This window comes from Nematolebias whitei, chromosome 22, assembly GCF_014905685.2.
Source record: "Nematolebias whitei isolate Nwh7 chromosome 22, NemWhi1, whole genome shotgun sequence".
Classification (NCBI taxonomy): domain Eukaryota; kingdom Metazoa; phylum Chordata; class Actinopteri; order Cyprinodontiformes; family Rivulidae; genus Nematolebias; species Nematolebias whitei.
Window position 1 is genome coordinate 11,059,975 of NC_056519.1, and position 12,444 is coordinate 11,072,418.

Below are 12,444 nucleotides of genomic sequence, written 5' to 3' on the forward strand. Positions count from 1 at the left end.
CTTCTGCCAGCACTTTTAACCGTAGAGACACATGAAATGGAAAAAGTAATGTGCTGGTACCCCTGCAGAGGGAAAACTGCACCAGCAGAGACCGAAGGCTATTAGTCAGAGAATAAAGGTCACTAACGAGGAAATTTGACACATGCATACTTGAACATTAGGCTAATGAAAGTCCTGCTCCCTTAATGACATTGAGACACGTGTAGTTTTGGTTAAAGTTCAATATAACTTTACCTGTTGTAGGAGCAGGTTTTCTAATGAAAGTCACAGTGATCAAAGCTTTATAGTTTTACTTTAAACAAGACAAAAATCACAGCTTTTCATCTTCTTACACTTATTTTCATGACCCACTGAACGGATCTTAATGGAAGATTCGCAAAGTAATCGCTTGATTGACACGGAGTTAACCTGATTCAAGATGGCTGTTACGACAAAGCAATCTTGGCAAACACAGAAACGTCTATAACTCCATCAGTTTGACAGATATGGAGCTAAAATGTGGTGTGGTAGTAGGTGAGACTTATCCCCAACATGCAAATTGAATGCAAACGAATCATGCAAGAGCTGCGTTTCAAACCCAACAAAGTTCAGTCAGATCATCTGAACGGTTTCTTTTTTTGTTGTTGTTGTTGAGACGTTTCATCCTTCATCCAAAGGACTTTATCAATTTGAAGAGCCACAACAAACTTAGTCCCACAAGCAGCACTCGCATAATGGACCAACCAGTTTGATGGTTAATAAGATGGTTTCTGGGGCCCACTCTCTCCCCCGTCATCTCCTCTGAGGCAGCCATAGACAAAGTGGTTCAAAACATCGAAAATCATGCTCAGTAATCCTGATGGACTGATGAATCCAGAGGACTGATGAAGCCCTTTGGATGAAGGACAAAACGTCTCAACAAAAAAAAAAGAAACCGTCCAGATGACCTGACTGAACTTTGTTGGATTTTTTATTTTTTTTACCTGGATTACTGAGCATGAACTTTGACGCGTTTCAAACCTTTACCATTAAATATTGAAATCTACTATCGTAGAAAATATCTCATGAACCAGTGGATGGATTTTTTTAATGAACCTTTTGTAAAGTTATAAGGTTAGGTATCTGCAGCTGATTAACTTAAGGTGTCAACCCAATTCAAGATGGCCTCCACGGCTATTTGAACATTTGTCTACACAGTCAATTTTACATGTATTGAGCTAAAATTGTCCATAATGGTAGCTGATAATCGTTTACTTCAAGTGTCAAAAGCCCCCAACAAATATTGCATGAAATTGCACATTTTTTAAAGGTTTGACCAAAATGACTACAAGTCTGTCGTCTCACAATATATAACTATAACATGAAAGGCAGCGGGTGAAATCCATTCCTTCAAGGAATACGAGGCCTGCAGTTCCGAGCTATTTTTGTCATTTTTCATTTTGCTGTTTGTCTCACAAATGACAAAAAGCGCCGCACGACAGCAGTCGGTTCACATACCACACTCTGTAAAAGCAAAGCACATCACAGTTTAAAATGAATGCCACCATATGCTGTTTCTGAGCACTGCCAGTTAATTAAACAATTTGCTTTCATCTTGATGAAGAAGTTGGAGATTTTGCACCATTTGTTTTGTTACGGCGCGCAATCTGTCTGTCCCCGATAATCAAATTTCCATTCAGCGTGGAGCCGAAGTAACGACGTTATAGGCGAGCGAAAACTCTCTTCCTTGAGCTGCGCGTTTTCTTTATTAAATATTTTAATTGTAAAACAGAAACCGGCACACAACGCGATTTATTAATGTGGGAAAGCATGAATTATGAAAGCAAATTAAACTGAATTCATGTGCAGAGAAATGGAACACGAATAAACTGATACACACACAAAGACACAGCTTATAGCACATTAGTGTCCCTGCAGAATATGCACATAACTACTTGAGTGGTCTCAAGGGATGTAATATCTATGCTTTAATTTCACATAGCAAGTAGCATATCCAGTTACAAACCATTACAAGTGTTTAATGCAGGCGCTGTGTTGGGGAAAAGCTCTCATTTTATAGCTTCATTTTTTAGGATTTAACTGGGATGAAAATTATTCTAATGTTTCGATTTTGGAAGAGGGGAAAAAAAAAAGGCACACAAGAAATGTACATTATAAAATCATTGGCAGAGCATTCTTTGCCAGAGTTTTAGACTAGGATCATCTTTTATGTTGAGACAGGACGTCGTTATAACCGTGTTGGACATACTTTGAAAATAACGCTACAGTATGCTCCATCTCATCCAACAATTTCAATTCAATTCCACTCAGTTTATTTATATAGCGCCAAGTCACAACAGAAGTCGTCTCAGGGCGCTGAACAGAAACATTCATATGTAAAAAATAATAAGTTAACATTATTTATCCGAGGAGCAGCTGCTTTGAATTTGACTCCATCGCAGAACTCTCATTTTGAGCAAGCACAAAGGCGACAGTGGAAAGGGAAAACCTCCCACATGAGGAAGAAACCTTTAACAGAACCAGGCTCAGGACAAGCAAGCGGCCATCTGCTTCAAATGGCTGAGTTTGAGAGGACAGGAAGGAGGAACAGATACACAATGGCAGGTCAAGAATCACATGTTAAGATAGAAACATGGATCAACTGAAGACTTTTTAAAGAAGTATTTGGACACCCAGATAATAAACCATTACAATAGTCCAGTCTAGACGTGACAAATGCATGAACCAGTTTTTCTGCATCATTTTTAGATAAAATGTTTCTAATTTTAGTGACATTACACAGGTGGAAGAAGGCTGTTCTAGTAACATTTTAAATATGGGGAATAAAAGACATGTCCTGATCAAAAATAACACCAAGATTTTTAACATTAGAGCTGGAGGACAGATTAATGCCATCCAAGGAGGGGAAAAAGACTGAAAAATTAATTCCTAAGATGCTCAGGTCTAAAAACCAAAACCTCAGTCTTGTCTGTGTTCAAAAGCAGAAAATTAAGGGTCATCCAGGTTTTTATGTCCAAGTAGCTGTAGTAGTAGTCTAAGTAGAAGTCTAAGTAGCTGATTGGATTCATTGGGTTTCATAAATAAATAAAACTGTGCATCATCAGCATAACGATGACAAGTTTACCTAATGGAAGCATATATAATGTAAAGAGTATTTGTCCAAGAGCAGAACCCTGAGGAACTCCATGACTAACCTTTGTGTATGAAGAAGATTCATTATTTACATTTACAAAATAGAATCTATCAGATAAATATAATTTTAAAAAATTTAGAGCCAATGTGAAGTCAAGACGACTCACTCCCACATTGAACTTTAGCACATTATCAGTAAGATTGAGTTAAAGCTATTTCTGTGTTGGCTAGTGTAGATTAGCTCTTAAATTTGATTCCTTTCAAAAGTTAACCAGGTATTGTTGTTCACCCACTGATTTCTTTCTGAAAGTTTCATTAAAAACCAGTTATGGTGTCAAGAAATAATTACCTTCTGAAGGCGCTGATTTAACAGCACTAGGAAGTTACAACAGTAAAAAGTAAGTATATGCTTTCCCCTGTCTGTGAGGAGTTTAATTTACTATTTTGCATGATTTTATTTTTTCATTAGGGTGCACTTTTCACTGTAGCTCCTGGGTAAACATGTTAATTTTGTTTCTGCTGGCTCGCAGCTTGCGTTTCTAGTCTTGCCAGCTAAAGTTCTGCTTGCGGCTTCATGTTATTTTTTTTTGGGAGGGGGTTGTTAAACGAACAGATGATGCCAACGGGTCATTACTCAACCCGACAGCTGTACTGATTTCTGGATGTAAAACTGAAAGGAAGCTGAGATGTGCTGGTCCAGAAAAAAAAAAGAAAAAAGAGTGGAGTAAAAAGTAAAGTTTTGGTTCAAGTCTTTGGTGCTTCAGCTATACGTGATATTTTGAATATAATTTAACTTTTTATTAATTGAATAATAAACTACATATAGATATTCAAGGTAAACTTTACTAAATGCCTCAACTGAGAAGAACTGCTAAAAAAAAAGCATATATATAAAGTAATTTTTTAAATAATAGTTGTTGCACGCGTCATCTTGCATCACTATACAATAAAAAATAATAAATGATACTTTAATAATAGGTTCTTTGTGACTTCGTAAACACTTTATAAAGCAATATGCTCACTGATTGGCTTGACCAAGTAATGTACTTGTAGTTATTCAGGTGAATATAGTGTATTAATACTACTCGGCATACTTTTAATCTAAACTCTTTTTGCCAAAACAAACTTTGTATCTAAAATAATCAAAGTGCTTATTTGCAGGAAACTTACTGAAAAATGTTCATTTAAATTTTAAATAATGAAGAATACAGTTAACAGGGAGAATAGAGAGGAGATAAATGTTGGCTCACCGTTTGGCAAAAAATGAGTTCAAGTTGTCCTTTTTATCTAATGCACATTAACTGCTTAATAAAGGTTTAATTTAATGTTAATGGCTTAATTAAAAGCTGCATTAATAACTATTCATTAGTCATTTATAAGAGTGCCTTGATTATAATGTGGTACAATCACGGGTTCATTTATTGGTTTGGGAAAAACCCTTTTGGTTACAAAAAACAGGAATTATGCACAAAAAAAATCATCAAGAGGACACAAAATAATTTGCCTGATTTAAAAAAAAAAAATTTTTAAGGAACTGTTTGTCTTTTTTTTTTTTTTACTGTGAAGTTTAAAAACACAAAGAAACATAATTTGTCACTCTTCAAATGTTTCTTGCTAAAAGAAAAGAAAGTGCATGAGTGTTGTTGGGTTTTTTTTTGTATTGGCTGATTTCATTTGTCTCTGAACTTTCAATAGTGTTTGGGTCAGAACTCGTTACTACAGAACCCGTCCATCTTTCCCTCTTCATCCATAACTTGCTTCCCGGCGCTGGCTGGCTCATTTTGGTAACTTGTGATTTCATATTTCCTTTGATCCATTCGGTGCCTCCGATACCAGAGGCAGCAAAGCAATGATCCGGCATGATGGAGGTTTATCATTGGGAGGGTGTTCTTTTCTCTGGACTTTATTTCATCACTCACAAACAAACCCATGCCAGGGCTTTTCACAGAGCTATTTCTGTACTGTGCAAAAGTCTTGAGTAATTACTGGTTTCTTTTAGATTTTCTTGTAAGGTGGTTTTGATCATTACTTTTCCAGGCTTTCCAAAGATCTTTCAAAGTTTTTCTTTGGACTTTGACTGCTATTTTTTTTGCTGTTGATAATTTTCTTCCCAGTTCTTGTAAATGGGCTATTATTATCCTTCAGTTGATCATCTTTTTGATGTTCTATTTGATATTTTTCACGAGTTAAACTAAAACAGATTGCAAATTTGTAACAGTCTTCTAGAACCTGAGTGCCTAAACATCCATTTGTCCATTTTCTATATCCGCTGTGGTTCTTAAACAAGAGGCGTGGTACACTATTAACCATTAACACTCACATTTTCACCTAGAGACCTTTTGGAGGCTCTACAAGCTCTAGAATATTGAAGATCACAGGAAAAGCAAAGTATATATATATAAAAAAAAGATAGAAAGTTCCTGGAGAAACTTTGACGGGGACTGCCACATTGCAGCCATTTTAGATTTTTATTTCAGATACCACCATACCAAATTTCAGCTCAATATAGAAAGAAAAAGTCAATGAGTTATAGTCATTTTTGAATGACTGAGTTACAGTCAATTTGGATTTTTCTGAGGCGGCTGTGGCAGCCATCTTGATCTAAAATGACTCCAAAAGTTAATCAGTGTTTTGCTCAGAGACCTCTCCACTCTAGGTCATGTGACCTTACTGTGGCAGAAGCTGTCCGTGCTTTTCAGTGAGAAAAATGGCGTCTTTGTTAGCAAATTACGTTGCCACGGAAACTCGCAGTTAGGCCTGTCGTGATAAGAAATAAATCAATTAATCGCATGATAAATGAAAATTATCAACCTCATTTTCATTTATCAGCTTTATTGTTTCTTCATGTCTCTCTCTTTCTACTGAAGACACTGGATGACAAAAATCTTAACTCCGGTGCTCTTCACGGACCCCGCTCTTTCTCTTTTCTCTTTAAAATCTGTATTAACCATCCAAAATGGCATTTTTGGATCGTTAAAAGCACCTATGCTGAGAAGCAAAGCTACAAGCTAAGCTAACAGGTCGACCTCGGAAATAAACCTCCGTCTTGTCGAAGCTCCAAAAGTCCTGGTTGAAACCTGTGCCTTTGTCTAAAAAATTGTTTTTCTCTGCAAAAAGAAGCTGAGAACTTTACTGATTTTTTTTTATTAAAGCTTTGTGTAAAGAGTGCTATGCTGAAGAGCTCAAACCACACCGAGTGGCCACCATTTTGAGAACCGATGAAAAGGAAGATGAGACGGCTCATGTCACGTCAAGGGGCCTCCCTCCCATTTTTCTTAAAGAGACACGCTGCTCGCTCCCTCACTATCCATCCTTCGGTTCAAGCTGTCTTATACTGCCATCCGGTATACACACAAATATTAGCCAACATTTTTTCTTAAATTTGACAATAATTACTAACTATTGTCAAATTTCAAACAATATTATCATTTATCGCAATAATTAATTCGCCCAGCAAAATCGGTTATCGTGACAGGCCTACTCGCAGTGCCAGTAAAAGTAATAGCACACATCACGGTGCTGAGCCGGTCATTTTGATATAACATTTGTGGGGGTACACACTGCGGTTCAGTCCGCCTTAAAGTTGACAGAAGATTAAGATATAAAGTTAAGAAACCTTTGTCAGGTGGGTAATAATGGGTAGCTGCCTTACTACGCAGTCTCCAATAAAAGAAGGCCGCATAAGAACTTTTGCACTATACTTTTTATAATGACCTTTGTTCATAAAAAGTTATTCCGGAAAGACCGAGACTTTTTTTTTTTAATGAAAGTGTTTGCAAACATCACTCCCTCTATTAACAGGGGTCTCTTGGTTGGTCTTCAGTCATCAAGCCCTTCTGTTTTCAGTACTCTGTGGATAAAATGGGCTCAAGCTGTGCTCTGCAGCCTAAAGCTCATTAGATATTAGCAGCATTTTTTTTTTCTATAAGCGTCTAAAGACTTTTTACTGACTGCAAAGAAGTCAAACTATTCCCAAACTGTATTTAAGTATATTACTTGTATAAACGCTTGATTGCAGATGGTCATATTTGGTTTTAAATGTCTATTAAAAGACACTTGAAGTTAGTAAATCAGCAGTAAACTCAGAAAAATCAAAAGTATCGTTACTTGCTACAGATGAAGCGTGTTTCTGGCTTTAATGCGCACTAATAAATACAGCTATCGGGGGGGGGGGGGGTGTGCTCGTGACATCCTCATTTCATATTCTCGCCAGTTGGGCATGCCTCAGTTTTGAGGTGTAATATAGCCCCGCCAAATCAGCGGTAGCCCCATTACTCATCCCCCTCTGCGCTGTCTCCTGGCTGGTGCTTCAGCGCTAATGCAGATTACAGGGATATATGAGGGCTATTTTGTTCGCTGCAGGGTGGAAATGATCACAGGCAACCCCATCCCTCTCTGATGCACGACTCTACATCTGTTCCACCCTACAAAAGCCTATCTGGATATCCATCAGAGCCGATCCCCTTATCAGATGTGAGGCTGCTACATCTATTGCGCATCAATTATAGATGCTGGCTGTAAAGAATTGGGTCACTTTATCAACACTTGCTCTCGATCCATGAAGACATTGTTTAGATAAGTGATTAGTGGCTCGACTTTAGATACATTTGCTGCATTTTCTGTGTTAAATGGTCCGTTTATGATGGCATTGAGGGATAGGAGCCCCAGCGAAAGAAAATTGTGTGTAACTAAAATGATTTAGCTGGGATCATTTGTGGGTTTAACTTTGACTGCAGCGACAAAAAAACAAGCTAATGTAAAGTAATAAGGCACAAATGTCCTGTCCTTTTTGTTTCAGCTGCATTTTGCATATTTTTTATTTATTGTTAGCTAAATATCTCATGAACCATTGACTGGATTTAAATGAAACCCACAAAAAGTTATTATTGGATGAAATAGAAGTGAATAACTTACGGAGTCAATCTATTTTGAAGATGAATGTCACAACCACCTGAACTTTAAAACTCCTACAATGACTATAACACAACCAGCTTCACAGATGTAGAGCTAAAATTCTGTGTTGTAGCTGTGTTGTTCAAAGTGGGGGCCACCAGAAAGCTGGAAAGAAGAAGTAAAAAAAAAAAAAAAAGCACAAATAATAAATAGCATAAATAATAAAAATTACCACTAGGGCAATCTGTATCGATTGGAAGTTAATGCTGTTTGGGGGGCCATGGCGTGGAAAAGTTTGGGAACCCCTGTTGTAGCTGACAGTCGTTCACAGCACTCACTCAAACGCCATCAGAGATGTTTCATGTTTTATATTGATTTGAAGGTTTGACCAAACGGCTACAACTCTGTCACTATTTAACACAAGATGATCTGAAATTCTGGCGTGAAAGGCGGCAGGTGATTTGTATCAGATCGAATCGAAGCATTTTACTCTAAAACAATCCCAGGTATTAAATGAACCAAGCAGCATTCTTTCAAAAAAAAAAAAAAAAAAAAAAGTCTCTTTCAACTTAAATTCATTTCCAACCTGCTTCCTGACAGGGAACACCGACGTATTATTTAAATTTCTATCCATCCAGCGAGCGGCACACGTCAGAAACCTGCGCATTTAATCTTCATGCGAGCCTCTGCTCGTTTGTTGGGTAAATAGACCATTCATCATCTTCCTGGGCTTCTCCAGCCTGACTGTTTGAGCGATCCGTCTCTCAAAGAGCCCCTCTCTCTGCAGCCCAATCAATCATTTTTCAATGAAGATGTCACAGCTCATTGTGTGGAGTGTTATCCTAAATAATTCCCAGAAGGTTTTGGATGATAAAGTGAAACCCTTTCTGCTCACGACGAGGGTCACTCCTCTCTCCAAAGTGCAAAATATTCTTTAGCATGATAAATAAGGAGGTGTTACGGTTTCATTGTTGTGCTGTCAACCATTTTCACCTCAACGGAGGTGGTAGCAGGTGCCGAAATCTCTAAGTGTGCTTGCTATTAACTTTTCATTAAGCGCATTAAACTGCACAAGTCATCAACAAGTAGTTGCAGCTCCACATAATTGGTTTGTGGTTAATGCGTGTTTTGAAGCTGTAAGTGTCAGTGAGCTGGTAAAATCGCAGCGTGAGCTCTTTAAGACTCCAGATTTTCTCAGGAAGAAGCACTTTTTAAAGACCGACAGCTTAAACTGCGCACGCCGACAATTTCTTCCGGGCTGCGCGCCGTTATTCAAGCTCCTCGTAATGATCGTTAATTCAATAACCAAGCCGTAGGATTGTCTCATTAAATAACCAGCCGCAGTGCAGTAATAAAGATTTCGCTCGACTTGAGCGTGCGCACACCTCTAATCTTTTGCTCTTCCTTTTGTTTGCCTTTGTTTTGTTGTTGCAGGGTCCTTCAGGAGTTGCTGCGGAGACCTGTGTCAGCCGGAGCTGCGGCCGTGACGTTCTGCAGACACGAGTTTCACCAAACATACAAAAAAATACAGGAAAAGTACACAATAGCACACCCTACTTGTATATTTACAGAAACTTTCTGCCTCTAGTTTAAAAAAACAAAACTTTTTAACCTTGTGCAGCTCAGATTACTAATTAGGAGCAGTTTAAAAACACGTTTTTGTGGTTTTCAGAGACAAATGAACGAGTAAAAAAAAACCCGCTGAGCTAATTACGGTCAAATTTTAGCAAATTCATATTAAAGATGAAACAATTAAACAAATCAAGAAAACTTTTAAAGACTTTCTTTTGAAATGAATTCAGTAGTTATAACTCAGAAGAAAGACGTTCTTAATAAATCGTTTATCATTACCGGTAGTTCTGTTGGTTGATTACACTGACCACACTCCTCATTATTATCTTGAGTCTCACCTTTTCATTAGCACGAATAAGTCGTTCATTCATATTTTAAGAACTGATCAATCTTTGTGGCCTGTTCTGTGAAATATCACCAGAATGTTTTACTTACAGTAATTTATTGCACCCACATGACTGCGGACGTTATGCGAGGAGTGGCATTTACTCTAAAAGCAATGAGTAAATGAGGAGCGCTCGCAACAAACTTTAAAATGCCGAGCAGTTTATTGAAGAAAACAATGCAAATAAAGATTTACATGCGAACGACTAATCAGCGGTCCTAAAAGTCGTAAATTTAACTTCTGTGATCAGTAGTTTTTATAACTTTCTCAATTCGACTCAAACAAAAACATCCCAAACTGAAGTCAAAAATGTGTGTAATTTCTGTTCCTAAGTTTCAAGAGATTTAAATTTTTTTTTAAAGTGGCATTTTACTGTAACAGCCCATTGAGTTAAAGAAAATGTAAATGCTTAAAAACAAAAAAATTGTGGTGTCTTGGTGTAGATCCTCTTCCATCCAGGACATGTCGATCCAAAAATCTCTTAAAAACAAGTGACTGGATGACTTTTTTTTACATTTATTAAAAATAAAAAGCTAAATTGCAAGTTTTAAAAGTGCAACAAGTTTCTGTTCTGTAAGCTAAACTCACATGCAAATCATTCCCAAAGTATTGTTAGGCTCTTCGGGACAAGACTCGGATGTCCACCTACATCTTGAGAAATAGGGGCGCTCTTTTTGGGGCAGTAATGGAAGCCATGTTTGTCAAATGAGAAAGACCAACATTAAACAGAGGAGTAGGCCTCAGCTTCCAGCACATCCATCACAGTTTTGAACATACCGTACTTGCCGCCGTAAAGTTGCACCGCCCTGTAAGTTGCATCAGTACAAATATGTCTAATCAAGTGTAAAAAAACATAAATATGTTAAAAAAACAATTGCGGTAATCACCGGCCATTTCCTTTACATTTTGTACCCGGATGTGGAGAAAAAAAAATAGTCACTGACCAGACCAACAGAAATACCCCAACAAGCTTCAGGAGGGTGGGGAGGAAGAGTGATCTGAATGTGAGTTCATCTGACAAAAAAGAAAACGAATCTTCATCTTTTCTGACAAAAAAAGAAACCAATAAAACTCCAGCGTGAACACAGAGAGACGAATGATTTGGCTGTAATTAGCTGAGGTTGCTGAACGTTGTTAAAGCTAAAAGAACAATATCTGAAAACTAAAAAAAAGCCAAAAGTACCGAAATGCTAGCTAAAATCGAAAAGTAGCTAAAATGTTCTTAAACAGTAGGTAAAAGCTAAAACAAGGCTGGCTAAAAACTAAAACTACCAAGGTGGTAGCTAAAAGCAGCAAAAGGATAGCTAAAAGTTAAAGTAGCAAAAGGGTAAGTAAAAACAAAAAGTGTCAGAAAACTAGCTAATAGTACCTAAATGGAAGCTAAAAGCAAGAAATGGCCAGCTAAAAGTTCAAAGTTGCATAAAGTTAGCGAAGAAGACAAAAACAGGAGCAACTATAATAAGTAGATTTTTAAAAACGGTTTATATAACGGTGTATATATGCGTATATATGTTAGAGTCACAAAAACCAAAAGTCAAAGCACCCATCTTCTGAATGAGCTGAATGTTTTCACGTATGAACAGCTAAAACAGCACAGAAGTTACCTCAGTTACCCAACGAGTCAACAGGTTTACACTGATTTTGCTTTGATGTGGTTTTTAAAAATCACTTCATTACATTGAATTATTACCTCTAATTGGATCATCGATACTGACCATTAAAATCTTTAATCTCATCCGTTCTGGCCTTTAGCAGCAGCCGCAGCCTGTATGGTCTCTGAGGAAAGCCCCTCTCTTCCTGCAATCTGATTAAAAAGATTAAATCTGTTACCTCATTGCCGGAGCTTTATCTCGTGAGGTCGTTCAGTGGTGCGTCAGCCCTCCTCCACCTCCCCACCCTCAGCGTACCTACGTAGCATAATTAAACTTGAATTAGATCATTAGCATACAAAGCTGGAAACCTACCGCCGTGGAGTCATACATATTTATCTGCACGCGCTTGTACTGTAACCCCCTCCTCCTTTCCTCCTTGCATGCAAACACGACGAGCTTTCTAGTGCAGAAAAAGGAGCGAACCGAAATGGATGTTTTCCAGAGCGTGCGTCTGGTGTTCCGAGGCAAATATTTATCAGTGGGCCATCTGCAGAGACGCACGCTTTCATTTAAACACTTTAAGTCGTGTGCTGGTTGAAAATGGCAAAACGCAGCAGATGGATTTTGATTAGGTTCATCAGAGCAGGTTGCTTTCAGCATAGCAAATATTACTTACACACCGAGGGATTTTCTGAGTCCACTAACACCTGCAGTGCAAACTTATCTGCTGCACATACTCAAACAGACAAAGACAAACACGGAGCGCTGCCTTTTGAGTATCGGGTTTCCTCTGCCTCATTTCTGTCTCCATTCCTTGCATCCTTCCTCTTTTGTTTTCCTGAACCATACTCCCTGCCTCCTCAGGATCGCTTTTCCTCCTCCTTCCAGCTG

At 38.0% G+C, this 12,444-nt stretch overlaps 1 long non-coding RNA gene across 1 annotated transcript in view; it reads left to right on the top strand.

Moving 5' to 3' along the window:
• Positions 1-10,106, top strand: part of LOC119427985 — a 68,676-nt gene extending 58,570 nt beyond the window's left edge. Inside the window, exon 3 of the long non-coding RNA XR_005187678.1 lies at positions 9,439-10,106. This is a non-coding gene — a long non-coding RNA (uncharacterized LOC119427985). The remainder of the gene's footprint in view (positions 1-9,438) is intronic.
• Positions 10,107-12,444: the final 2,338 nt, after the last annotated feature.